Source organism: Crassostrea angulata, chromosome 2 (genome assembly GCF_025612915.1).
Source record: "Crassostrea angulata isolate pt1a10 chromosome 2, ASM2561291v2, whole genome shotgun sequence".
Taxonomy (NCBI): domain Eukaryota; kingdom Metazoa; phylum Mollusca; class Bivalvia; order Ostreida; family Ostreidae; genus Magallana; species Magallana angulata.
Genome location: NC_069112.1, coordinates 21,742,884 through 21,756,469, shown reverse-complemented (window position 1 = coordinate 21,756,469; position 13,586 = coordinate 21,742,884). Strand labels below are relative to the sequence as shown.

The following is a 13,586-nucleotide window of genomic DNA, read 5'->3' as shown; positions in this document are numbered from 1 at the left end:
AAATACCGAACAACCTTCAGCAGCAACTTATAAATTATTTATTCCATACACAATTCTAAAGAGGTAATAAAATAAATTATATAAATGCTTTATACTTGTATACATTCCCTATCTTCCATGGAAAAAAGTGGCATGCAAAAAATGTCGTTCAATGTTCATCAAATACGCTGTAGTCTTAGCAATCGAAAATAATCAACAAACTGTATATTGATAGATTGACATATCAACAAACATTCAGACCCGCAATGTGTTTTTTTACAAGTTCTATAAAATGTAGAATCAATAACTGAATTCTTTACCGTTTTCCGTGTTTGTTATTTTTGAATCACGTGTGTACGTTATGTGTAGCCATATAGATGAACACTTTAAGTGTTTAATTTTTATAAGAAATTGTGTACATGCAGAGCAATGCAATGCTAGGACAATTAAATTCCAACAATGTATATGGTGAGGCCGGTCAGACTGATACTGGTTCTGCTTGTTCTACAAATAGCGAATGTAAGACGAAGTATTTGGGTGTTATATTTTAAACAAATATAAGTATTGCTTTCTTAAAAGCTTGCATTACTCAACAAAGTATTTTATTGGAATCATTCTTAGTTACCTTAACGGCATATGTACCTCTCGGTCTATATCCCGGAAAAATTGACTACCATCCGAAATTTTTCATACAAGGTCTACAGACTTGCAGCTAACATTACCTTTAAAAATACATTTTAGAATTTGCCGCTGTTTATAAATTCATTAAAAAGACGCGCAGAATCAAGTGGTAATATGTCGTTTGAAATGGGATTTATGACGTCTATTTATATTGTTTTCATTAAAATTATTTCATTATTTCGAGCTTGTGGGTGGAATGAAATCAGTTTCACATGTTATATGACATAAAGATGTCCTCTCCCCACTTTTTCTCGCAGCAACATTTTTTTTAAAATTTACCTAAAAAATTGAATTATCATGGAGTTGCCCCCCCCCCCCCTTTTGTAGCAGGTAAAAAGAATGGTATGATAATCATGATATTATGAGTGCAATTTTGAAAATTTTTGAAAAATTATTTAAAAAGAAATTCATTTTTTTGCTTGTAAAAATTTGTTGGATGAGTTTGCCCCCCCCCACTTTCAAAAACGATGCTACGTGCTTGGAAATTACTCATTTCTTTATTACCCTCTTTAAAAAAAAAACAAACTAACAAACATAACCGATCCAGATAAAATATAATTACATGTATCAAAAATAAACTTCAAAAACAAACTACACATTCATCCTTCACCCAAAATATTGCCTTTTTGATATTTGTCATCGTTGTAGACCCGTGTAACAATCTGTTACATTATATATGTAAGTAGGTGCTTGCACGACAAAGAACCCCTTGCTGATCTACATTTTTATTTACGCATACAAAGAAAAAATATATTTTGATTTATTTTTGAATTTCTTTTGATGTAAAAAAAGAGAAGAAATTGGTTCTCAGTCTCTCTTTATGCCTGTTTGTTAGCTGTTAATCTAAGTTCATTTTGAATATCCTTTTGTAATTTATAAAATGCGATGTAATTTTTTTTTTCATGCAATATTTCGGATAAAGCAATGAAGAGTTGTTTCTTGAAATTTTATTAGACCATAAAATTGTAAAATGCTAACATTGAAAATTGTGCCCGATTTCTTTCTTTTTTTTTAAGGTAAAACTTTATTGATTTAAAAAATGATTCTTTGAGACAAACAAATTGACATAATCAACAAGAGTTTGACAATCTCTAACTGCAGGTCTGTAGCTTTTAGTCAGAAAAAGAATCGGATGGACGACCTAGGACACAGATCGTCCATCCGAATTTCTTGAAAATTGCTATTATTTTCGTACGCGGACGCAATACTCACCGAGACTAAATGGTTCGTATCTTAAGTTTTAACTGCTTTGAAAGGTTATATTGGTTTTCTGATAATTTTGAACATGAATATTTAAATAAAAAAGGTTAAAATTATAGTAAAATTACCGGCATCGGTCTTCTCTGTGCGCGGATCTAGAAGGGGAAGGGTTCCAGACCCCCCCCCCCCCCAGCGAAATTTCTTTCAATTACGTGTACATTATAAACTTAACAAATATGCCTCGGACATCCCTTGGCAAACTCAAATAACCGTCTGACTTTTCAATCCCCACCCCGGAAAAAATTTCTGATCTGCGCATGTTCCCACTCCTCGAAATACAAAATTATTCTTTAAAACCCCTTGTAAAATTTCCAGGATCTCCCTATATATACTAAGAGATTCATTGGCGCTTGCGTTCGATAAAAATGCGTGTAAAACGTTTGCCAATAGTCTTTTTACCTTCGTACCGGGCATAACCACAGTCCCACTCTGTGAATAAAATGCGGCGAATCAAACTAGAGACAACGTGTTAAGATCTATATTTGCTTATAAAAATGTAGTATCATCGTGCAAAATGCACTGTTCAATTATAATGCTTTTTTTTTTACTTTACTTGTAAAATTCGTAATTTTTTCTCACAGTTCATATCTTACAAAGTTACTTCTTTATTTAGTGATTGACACTTTTTAGATTTTATATGTGATTTCAAAGAGACAGAGTGTCATGTCTCAAGGACTGTTAATCTCTTAAAACAACATTGTGCAATTATCAGATTTTCATTTCTTGGACATCAAAGACTCACTGAGTTTATTTATTTTTTTTATATCTGTGAACCTTTCACTCAGCTTACTTATATCATTACTTGTCAATTTATACTCATTGTTAAGATTCTTATAAATAGTAATGTACAATTGTCAATGCACAGTCTGGAATACGGCGGCCAGCCCCGGCCACGTCCGACTCACCCAGAGTCTTGAGTGCGGAGACCACTCTGTCTGTTAAATTGTTTTAATGTTGCCATCGTTGAGTCTCGTCCACTAATGTTAAATCTTTATTTCTCTGGAACTGTATACTGGTGGACCTTCGGGAATACGGCAAACCTACCCTTCGTTTTAGCTTACGGCCCACAGCGCGCCACAACCTTATACGTTATACACTTTACGCCAACATTCCCTCAGCCGGTTCGTACTGCACACGACCGATGCAGATCCAGACGAATTCTCTATCACCGTAAAATCTACTCGGTCACAGATATATAATACTTTGTTTCTCAGTGTTAACACATCTAATATTGTACTGTGGTCAGCTATCAATTTTTTGTAATACGTCACAAGTATGACGCAGCTACGACGGAAAACCTAATCGTTGCTTGCAATGAGCTCGTCTCTAGTTCTACTTAACTTTCCAGACTGCATGTTATTATAAATTTATGATTTTGTTTGTAAATAATAATTCAACAGCAACCATTAAGTAACGATGTACACTCTAGTACGCCAGGACACAATCTTGTTGTGATGACCTCCCCCCCCCCCCCCCCCGGCCTTGATACCTATTTTCAAATCAGGATTACACACGTGATTGCATGCGCAGAAGATAAACTGGAACTTAACTGTTAAATACATGTTACCGATAGCATCTCTTTGGAAATGCATTTCTCCGTAAGTAAGTATGTGTAGTAACTGATACATGTAATTGTGAAAAACATTAAGGAATGCATGATCTGCGCATAATAACTAACTGCTTAATACAATATTTCTTTTTTCCAACATGATTTAAGTCAATGATAAAAACAAAATATATGCTTGACTTTATATCGGAAATAACTAATTTTTTTATTCCCCTTTTCAATAAACAAAACAAACCAACAAACAAAATTGATCCAGATAAATATAATTATCAAAAATAAACCTCAAAAAACAAACTACACATTCATCCTTCACCCACAATTGCCTTTTCGATATTTGTCATCATTGTAGACCTGTGTAACAATCTATTAGGTAGGTGTTTGCACGACATAGAACCCCTTGCTGATCAACTTTTTCATTAACGCATATAAAGAAAAAAAATTTTCTTGATTTATTTTGATGTGAAAAAGAAGAAATTAGTTCTCAGTTTGTCCTTATGCTTGTTTGTTAGCGATTAATCTAAGTTCATTTTGCATATCCTTTTGTAATTTAAAAAATTGCGATGTAAATGTTTTTTACATGCAATGTATTGGATAAAACAATGAAGAGTAGTATCTTGAACTTCATACCAAATTTTATCAGACTTTTAAATTGTAAAATGCTAACATTGAAAATTGTGCCCAATTTATTTTTGTTTTTTAAGGTAAAACTTTATTGACTAAAAAAAACTTATTCTTTGAGACAAAATAATTGCCATAATCAATAAGATTTTGACAATCTTTAACTGCAGGTCTGTAGCTCTAAGTCTGAAAAAGAATCGTCCATCCGAATTTCTTGAATATTGCCATTTCTTCCGTACGCGGACTCATGTTGGTCGAATACTCACCAAGACTAAATGGTGCGTATTTTAAGTTTTAACTGAGTTTAAAGGTCATATTGGCATTCCAATAATTTTGAAAATAAATATGTTAAAAAAATGGTTAAAATTACCGTAAAATTACCGGCGTCGGTCTTCCCCATGCGCGGAACTAGATAGGAAGGGGATGGGTTCCAGACCCCACCCCAACCCCACCCCAACCCCACCCCTTCCCCGCAAAATTTCTTTCAATTACATGTACATTATAAAATTACCAAAAATATGTCTCGGACATCCCCTGGCAAACTCAAATAACTGTCAGACCCTCAACCCCCACCCCCTGGAAAAATTTTCTGATCCGCACATCCTCCCCCTCCTCAAAAGAACAAAATTACTCTCCAACACCCTGTGAAATTTCCAGGTACTCCGCATATATACTTAAAGATTCAATGACGCTTGCGTTCAATAAAAAATGCGTGTAAAATGTTCGGTCTTTTTCCCTTCATACAGGGCATACCGACTGTGTGAATATAATCGTCGTCTATGTTTTGTCTATATTGAGTCAATTATGATGATTAAATACGTTTCTCAAAATTAAATGAACATGCAAAAAACAACATGCGGCGAATAAAACTATAGACAACTTTTATAGATCTTTATTTGCTTATATACATGTAGTATATATAGTACTTTTTTTACTCAGTGTTTAAACATCTAATATGGTATCATGGTCAGATAATTTTTGTGTTACGTCACAAGTATGAGACAGCTGCGACTGAAGACCTAATCGTTGCTTGCAACGAACTCGTCTCTACTTCTCTTCAATTTTTGTTGTCCCATATCTGCTTTATCAGAATAGAAAACCCTTATTCAATTTTAAACATTTGAAATGTTATGTTTGAAACTAGTACATACATTTCAGTTTTATTTTAAAAAAATAATCCATTTGGGAAATGGCGAGGGATATTCATGGAGATTTTGCCTCATACAAATTTGATCAATTTGATTTGTTTCTTGCAGTTTTTGTAAAAGTTTTCTTTACTATTTTTCCCTTGCTTAATGTTGATGTTCAGTTCGTTCTGTTCAAATTTTCTTTTTTATTTTCAAATATAAATAAATGTTGCCTTCCAACATAAATTGCGACCCAGCATTGCGTCCCTTGTTGCTACATGCCTTAATAATTGTGAGTTAACAGAAACCAAGGGAGAGTATTTTCTACAGAAGTTATCTCTCTTATCAGAGGGATATTCCACCTTACATTGAAAATAGAACTAAGCGATGTAACAACTGTTTTAGAAGATTATTACACGACCATGCATGAAGTCATCTGAAAATGCAATCTTTTTATTTTTATTTTTTTTTATTACAAATAAGAGAAAAACAAAAGAATGTATGAGATATTTTTACACAACAATTTAGTAACATGAACAACTTTGTTTTCTTTTTAAAAATAATGATATGAAAATAGGAAATACCAAATAAAAAGGATAAAAAAAACAACAACACAGACACACTACTGCATATTTATAAATTCCATTTTATATGAATCTTTAGACTGTCACTAAAACTGTAATCACGTAGAGTTTTTATCTGATGTGCTGCAAACCAACGACTTTCTTCGCAAAATACCGGTTAAAAATCCCAGATCTGTTATAACGGGTAGTCTAAAATATATGAAAAACCAACCCTTTGTCGCAACAACTTTATATCTTATGGAATGGAGACTAATTTTTGTGATCAGGATGTAAATTACATGGAAAACATTTGAGGTCTAGTTAGAGATGAAAACAAAAGTTTGCGCTGACGGGGCTCTCGGGAACCTTGCGAAAATTACTAGCAAGTAAATAAACGTCAGTTTACAGTATTTCATTTCAGCATGCATCTATGTCGGTTTTATCATCATTCTGACTTCTGCTATGTTGCTGCCATTTCTTATGGTTGGGACCCATGGTTCGTACCAATCTTCCGGGGGCCACGGTCCGTTAAGGAAGGCGTCATGAGATGCATTGAACCACCATCCTCCCTTATATGCTACGGCACAGTTAACACTGTTCCACTGATCGTTGTCTCGGTCCATGGTACTGAACGACGTACCGTACAGATTGGCCCTAGAGTGGCTAGCTTTGATCATACTGTCTCCTGAAATCAAAAATAAATACTGTAATATGTATATATATGTGTAATATGTAAGCTTTTATGAGCGAATTTCAACTAAGAGAAAAGCCCAATGAATTGGGCATGTTTACCCACTATTCCGTTCAGATATAAGAATACTGGATGGTCTTGGCCATTTTAGACAATATTGATTTATGGATTCCCTTTAAAAAACTGGACTTTGTACAAAGATATCACGGAAATTTTTTTTAAAGAACTAATCTATCAAATTTTAAAAGTGAATCTAATTAGCTATTTATTGTGAATTAAGCCTTACATTTTAAGTGAATCATATTTAACAATAATAAAAAAAATGATTTTCAACGATTATGAACCATTTTATCAAAACTATTTAGGATAACGTGAACTTCGCTTTTTTTCATTATCGGCAATTAAACCAAAATAGAAAATCAACAATATACATTGATTTAAATAAATATTGCATGGAAAAAGAAAACTAATGCTTGAGATGGCAAACGTTGTGAGAACACTTAAGGGTCTGTAGGGCCAGCAAAGATTTATATTTTTGATTCGAATTTGATGCGAAGTTAGTATTTTGCATCAAATTTGAATCAAAAAATGTAATTATACGAAAAATATATACACTATACATTTATTCAAAAAAGCGAAATAAGTAGTTGGAATAAGCAATTTTAATTTCGTACCTAGATTTCCGGTGTTTGGTCCTCCCAGGTGGAGCGTGTAGTTTGTAGATTCGTCACCAATGGAAAAGTCTTCGTATTTCTGGTGAAATATGCTTCCATTGTTCAATTTGAAAATCACATACAAGAAATGCGGCAGTCGCTTTGTTAAATAATGAATGACGTCGTTTCCTATTTGTAGAATGAGAAAAAAATATTTTCATTTCTAACATAGGCATCATGAAATAAATTAATTAGTCTACTGACTTATTCTAAACGTTGTTTACATTATGTTTATTCTCTTCATAAAAAATGATCATTCTTTTTTAAAATCAGAAATAAAATAGGTATGTGACAAACATGTTTATTTACTTTATACAATGTATACATTTTCAACATATAACAAAAAGTTTACTTTATCAAAAAAACTACAAGCTGCTTTTAATTGTTGCATCTTTTAAATAAATCTTTAGATAATTCATTATCTATTAAAAGTTATTTAAAAGCTTTGGCGTCATCTATTCACAAGAATCTGAAACCCATGTAAAGTATTACTTACAGATGAGAAAAGGTGCAGTAACTTATTAACTTTTGAATTCTTCCCACGATTATATTACGCAGTATCAAGCTTTTATACTTTCGCGTGGAGAAAAGTTCATGAATAAAAGAAATCAATTGCGTACTCACTAACGTACTTACATATATGTAACACAGGCGTTGTATATCTAATAAGGATGGGTAATTAAGAATAAAGAACGATCACGGGATAGCAAACGTCCACTGTGTGCGACCAAACTAAGTAAGCGTTTTGAATACGACCACGAACATACTGAAAAAATATGCTATTTACCCTGGTGGTTTTCTTTGGTCTAACAATACGCCTGGGTATCAGAAAAGCGGATGTATTTTAAACACACAAATGTTTTCAATTTTTAGAACGCGTGTGTTTAGGCTTACCGAGAAACCACCTTTAATCACCCAACCTCCCGCATAAATAACCACTTTTACGGACGTGTAATAATTGTATGTACTCTTTGACATACTAGTATCAAACTGAGTCCTATATTGATTGACGTTTTATTTACCCATTGATAAAAATAATTCACTAAATTCAATTGGGTAATATTACTGACCAATCCAGTAAGCGTTTGCGGGATCGCCAAAGCCGTTCTTGTATTCCGTCCAAGTATTGTTAAAGTTCATGGTACCACTCAGGCGGCGCTGAATGGCCTGTAGGAAAATGAAGATATCATAATACACAACTGAATCAATATAATGTTTGCTCTGGATGGTAATCATTTATTCATTGAATGGAATTTTTTTTAACAATGACTCTTCTTTATCTGCAATGAGCAGTAAAAGCAATAATTTTATCGATTTTCTTTTCAAAGTATCAGCAAGAGATTACATGTTTTAAAATAATAAAAAAAGATAGATAGATAGTTAGATAGATAGATAGATAGATAGATAGATAGATAGATAGATAGATAGATAGATAGATAGGTAGATAACTTTTACCGTCCAGCCTCCATTGTCTGTATCCATATCACAATAGACAGTGACAAGCCGCTGTCGACCTCCAAAAGGGTCAATTACGTATAATCCTGAAGTGCTCTCTCCGGACTCCATGACACCCTTACAGTCTGGGGGTGCTTAAAGTTTTAAATTATAGACATGAATTTAATATTTTAACATGTCATAAGAAATAATAAACAAGAAAATAATAAGTTTAAGAAAAAAAGAATAATCATAAAATGAAAAAAAAGTATTTTAACTTCCTCGGTTTCAACAAAATGAATATTTACATCCTATGTTTACTTACATCGTTCTCTCAAGGTATCTCACTACTGACGTACTGATTTCCTTGCGCAGATGATCATTATACTTTAATGAGTGTGATTTTATTTATTTAATCATCTCAAAAAATTATTATTTCATTACTACACAACATTCATAATGAAAATTCTTTTGAATTAAGAAAGATTTTTGGAATATATATATTTTAATCTGGAAGGTTTTTTGGACAAAATTAAAAAGACAGAAACAAAAAAAAAATGAATTTTCAACGTACTTTTCTTTTTATTATACTTTATTTATTGTTCATTTTTTTGAATTTAATAGGTTTGTAACATATTTCTTAGTTTATGTGTGACATGTACATCATCAAATCTTGAGAGAGTTAAAGACGTTAAGCATAAAATCATGCAAATATATAGAAATTGTCTAATTTTTTTATAGCTAAATTTTGTTAGAATTAAACCTTTGAAGCCAAACATATCAAATTTGATATCACTAACCCCCTATGTTTACTTATGTCAAACAAAATCTAAATACCTTCTTAGACAAACTGGATTAACATGATAAAATTTGTGATATTAAAAAGGTTTTTTATTTTTTAATAAACTTGTAACTATTGTAGAAATTGTCAATTTTCAGTGCAAAAACGTAAAAAATGTATGCAGCTTCGTACATTTTTTTTCACCAAATCCGTTTGTTCGGTATGACCATTGTGCATACTTTAAAACAAGAAATAAGTTTGCTTAGTCAAAAATGCTGAAATAAAATCCTATTTAGGCTGAAATTGCATTTCAAGTTTTGGAAGTTCAAACTAAATTGGCCATCACTTATGATCAGAGGAATGAAAAGTCCCCCCCCCCCTCCCTTTATCTTTAATTTTAGTATGTTTTGTCTGAATATTGCAACGATATACTTCTCAAAAAACTCTTGATTAAAAACATTGAGGTGTGTGATTACTTAAGAAAATAAGTTCTAGTAACCAGAAATAGCTGTTAGATCTATGAAGTGAAATTGCGTGCAAATTCACTTTCTATCACTCGACTTCTTCTTTATATCAGTTATACAATATCTAAATCATACGCTGTACAATACTGTTATATTTAAGGCGAAAGTTACTGTTTACTGTTTACATTACAAAATAACCCAATTTTAGAGTACAGTGAGAAAGGTGTTTTGTTACAGTTCTACATCTATCATCAAGTGGATTTCCTTCTCTCTGACATAGTATACTGTTTAAAAATTTCAATCTGTGCCAAGACATACATGTTTGACTAAAATTGCATTTTATCTACCTAATTTTAGGTCGGACATATTATCTAAAAATAATCAAAGTACTGAGAGTACTGAAAGGCAGGGTCTTGAAAGTTTGAATTTGTAAATGTTCACGTTTTCCTCCATTATGTTAACAAAATTATGAGTTTGAATTAGTTATTTCAATCTACATGTAGTATGCTAAAGTTCGGCTTTTTGCAATTGCCTGATACTTTGTCATAATTTTGCTAAATCCCGACCGGGACTGTTCTTCATAATTTTAGAAAATTGACACAACGGTATATTATGTAAAATAAGACCCCAAGAAAAATTCTAAAAAACTACAACTAACCGGGAAAATCAAAACAACTATATAAAGGTATATAATTGAAATCGTTATATTTATTTATTTTGTGATCAAAGGGAAAATCTATAAGTCGGACGGTATCTGTTATACAAGGTTTATGAAAACTCCGAAAACTATCAAACTGTTGAATAACCGAACATTTGTATACCGATAACAAACACAGGCATCTGACGTTAAAAATATTTATGTTTTATGATAAAATTATTCCAAGTACTATAACAATAAAAAAAAATTTGTCGCGGTAGCCATTTTGATTTTTTTAGACCTTCTTACCTGTCATGATTTTCTTGCAGCGATTCATATAAAATTAATAGGTAAGAATTAAATTCGTTCGCCACTTACTACTTTTTTTGTGTAAACTCTTGCATCATTTACACGAATCACGATACAACCGTTTCTGAAATGTCATTCAAAATCATACTCAGAATTCAGTCATCTGCTTTTCAAAAAGATAAAACCAGAAAATGGAGACCAAAAGTGAATGAATCACGTCGTATTTTGGGGTAGACCTTTCCTGATTGGCTGTTATATATGATAATTGTAAATTGTTAATTTTAGCTATTAATTCAGATTTGTTTTATTTTAAAATTTCTAAAATATGCAAAGTTAACGCTTTTAACAGTAAAATTAACAAATGTTGTAGGACATTGTCATTTCAGGGATCTTTGTCCTTTCAATACACTCTCGTTTATTAAACGCACAATTCAATGCGTGTCTTGGAAAAATGAACTTAATTTCGAAAGCGATTTAATTTTAAGCTACAATAAAGGATTTGTAAATCAGATTTTAAAACTACGATAAAAACTAACTTTTCATCTTCTTAAAATTGAAATAAGTCCTATTCATTTACATGTACTACCACACGATAAATTAAAAATTTAAAACATAACAACCATGCGTTATCTCTGAATTCATAGGTCTAATATTGGTGCGAGATATTTATCAATGGGAGAAAGATCAGCTGAATTTCTGATGAGAGGCATTATGATATTGATAAAGAATTCTTTTAAATCATGAATATGACTGGTTTTGCCCGTTATAAAGTATAGAAAATGCCTCATAAAATTAAAACAAATTACATGATTGTATATTCCAACTAAGCCGGACAACATGAACATTAACATTTAAGGTCAGACGACACGTTCCTAAATTTTAGATAACTTTTTCCAGGACTTCGTTAATGATTTACTACTACTTTGACAAGCTTTCTTGCAAAAAATTAGGGTACCTTACCAGGCATTTCTGCAAAATACTAGAGTATGCAATTTCCTATATAATCTTCTTGAAAATACACTTGAATTGCTGATATAAAAATAAATACATCTACAGCACAGGGAAATTCACTATATAAATTAGAAGTATATCTCCGCCGGGGCGGGGATTTGAACTCACGACCTTTAGAACCTATACGCTTCTGGCAGTGAGTGGCCACGGTTCTAACCACTCGACCATGTACACATATAACCATATTCAAGTAAATTTTGATCATTTTTAAAGTACTTATAAAATTAACGTTTTTTATTGGAACTCTTTATTACGAGGAGATACAAAAAAGATTCTCGAGGAACGTGTCGTATGACCTTAACTTGGTTCTTCAATCGATAAGATCGTTTATATCAATTAATCTATTGGTCACCCAAAATGTATAATCTATATAGATTTTGCTTACAATGTATTGTTCAAAATTTAAATTCAGTTTAATTAACTAAAGAGTCAATGAACGAAAAGGCAAATTCAGACTTGTTTTTATTTTCTATATACAGATTTTTTTTAGAGATGAACAGCAGTCATAACGCGTGTTGACTGGAAGCCAATGAAACACCTATTTAATGTGTAGGACATCTGTGTATTTTAACCTCGGCTCGCGCATGAAGTTCGGTATTCAAATTCACAACTTTTCAAAAATGGCACATTGCGTTTGGGAACTTTACTTTCGATTCAACCTTCAACCTCTTCTATTGGTTTTATGAGCTCGTCCACCAACTGAATCTTTGATGGCGTTGCGGATTCAGTTACGTAACTCCATTCCATAAAACAGTACAAGTATTGAACCCGAGCAAGAATATTTTGATCAATAAATCTATTTGTTTATTTTCTTAATAGAATTCGGTTTACACATAGAGGACTGCACAATTTTCTTTCGCATAGACTCAATTCATGTGTTCTACGCGTGCCATCCGGTTTGAGACTTCGGCTGACAGTGAACCAATAGACGGGGTCATGTGACCCCGTCTAAAAACATCAGCTTACAATCTCCAAGCTTAAGATTGTTAAAAGTTGGGCCTTTAATTGAAAAAGTACTTACGGTAAATTTGGTAATATTTCCAGCCATCTTCAGTTGAGGTCATGTTCACGACGTCACATGACCGATGGACCCGACACTTTTCTACCAGAGAGTTGAACCCAAAACATCCACAGTTAATGTCACACATAGCAGCGCACGAAATGCGCGATGGAGCCTGATGTTCTGCTACAAACTCTATGTTTGAAATTCTATCGTCACAGCTCGGTGTCACTAAAAAAGATCGCTTCTTAACCGATTGTAGAGTTACTGGCATCCAAAGAATGGCGAAAACAACAAAATAGAGAAACATTCCTCCAGCACGGGTCTATCAGCAAAGAGTTAATGGGTTACAATCACAATGTTTTATGCTTTTGGAAATTGCATTTTTTTTCTAGTCCATATTCAAAGCGACATTACATGTCATTGGAAGCCAATTGTTTTCTTTGTTTTTTAAAAAGAGGATACAACAATCATTTTCCAAAATAAAACCTTAGCTACACATAAACGTCTTTTGTTTCGAAAAATATAAAGGGATTTGAAATGATTAATAGATAAGCGTTGACTAACAACGGATGCGCATGTCATGACTTATCAACAGTTTTCTCAAACTGATTATCTTTTAATGATATTTATTCAGATTGTGTTTCGCAATCCATCATAAAAATATGACACTGTATATACATTATTGATAAAACAAAGAACCGGCCATCGTCATTAACAGATCGATGTTTTGCAAATTCAATTTTTTAAC

The 13,586-nt window shown here is 32.5% G+C and overlaps 1 pseudogene; it reads right to left on the bottom strand.

The window, feature by feature from the left end:
- Positions 1-12,883, bottom strand: part of LOC128174025 (uncharacterized) — a 62,996-nt pseudogene extending 50,113 nt beyond the window's left edge.
- Positions 12,884-13,586: the final 703 nt, after the last annotated feature.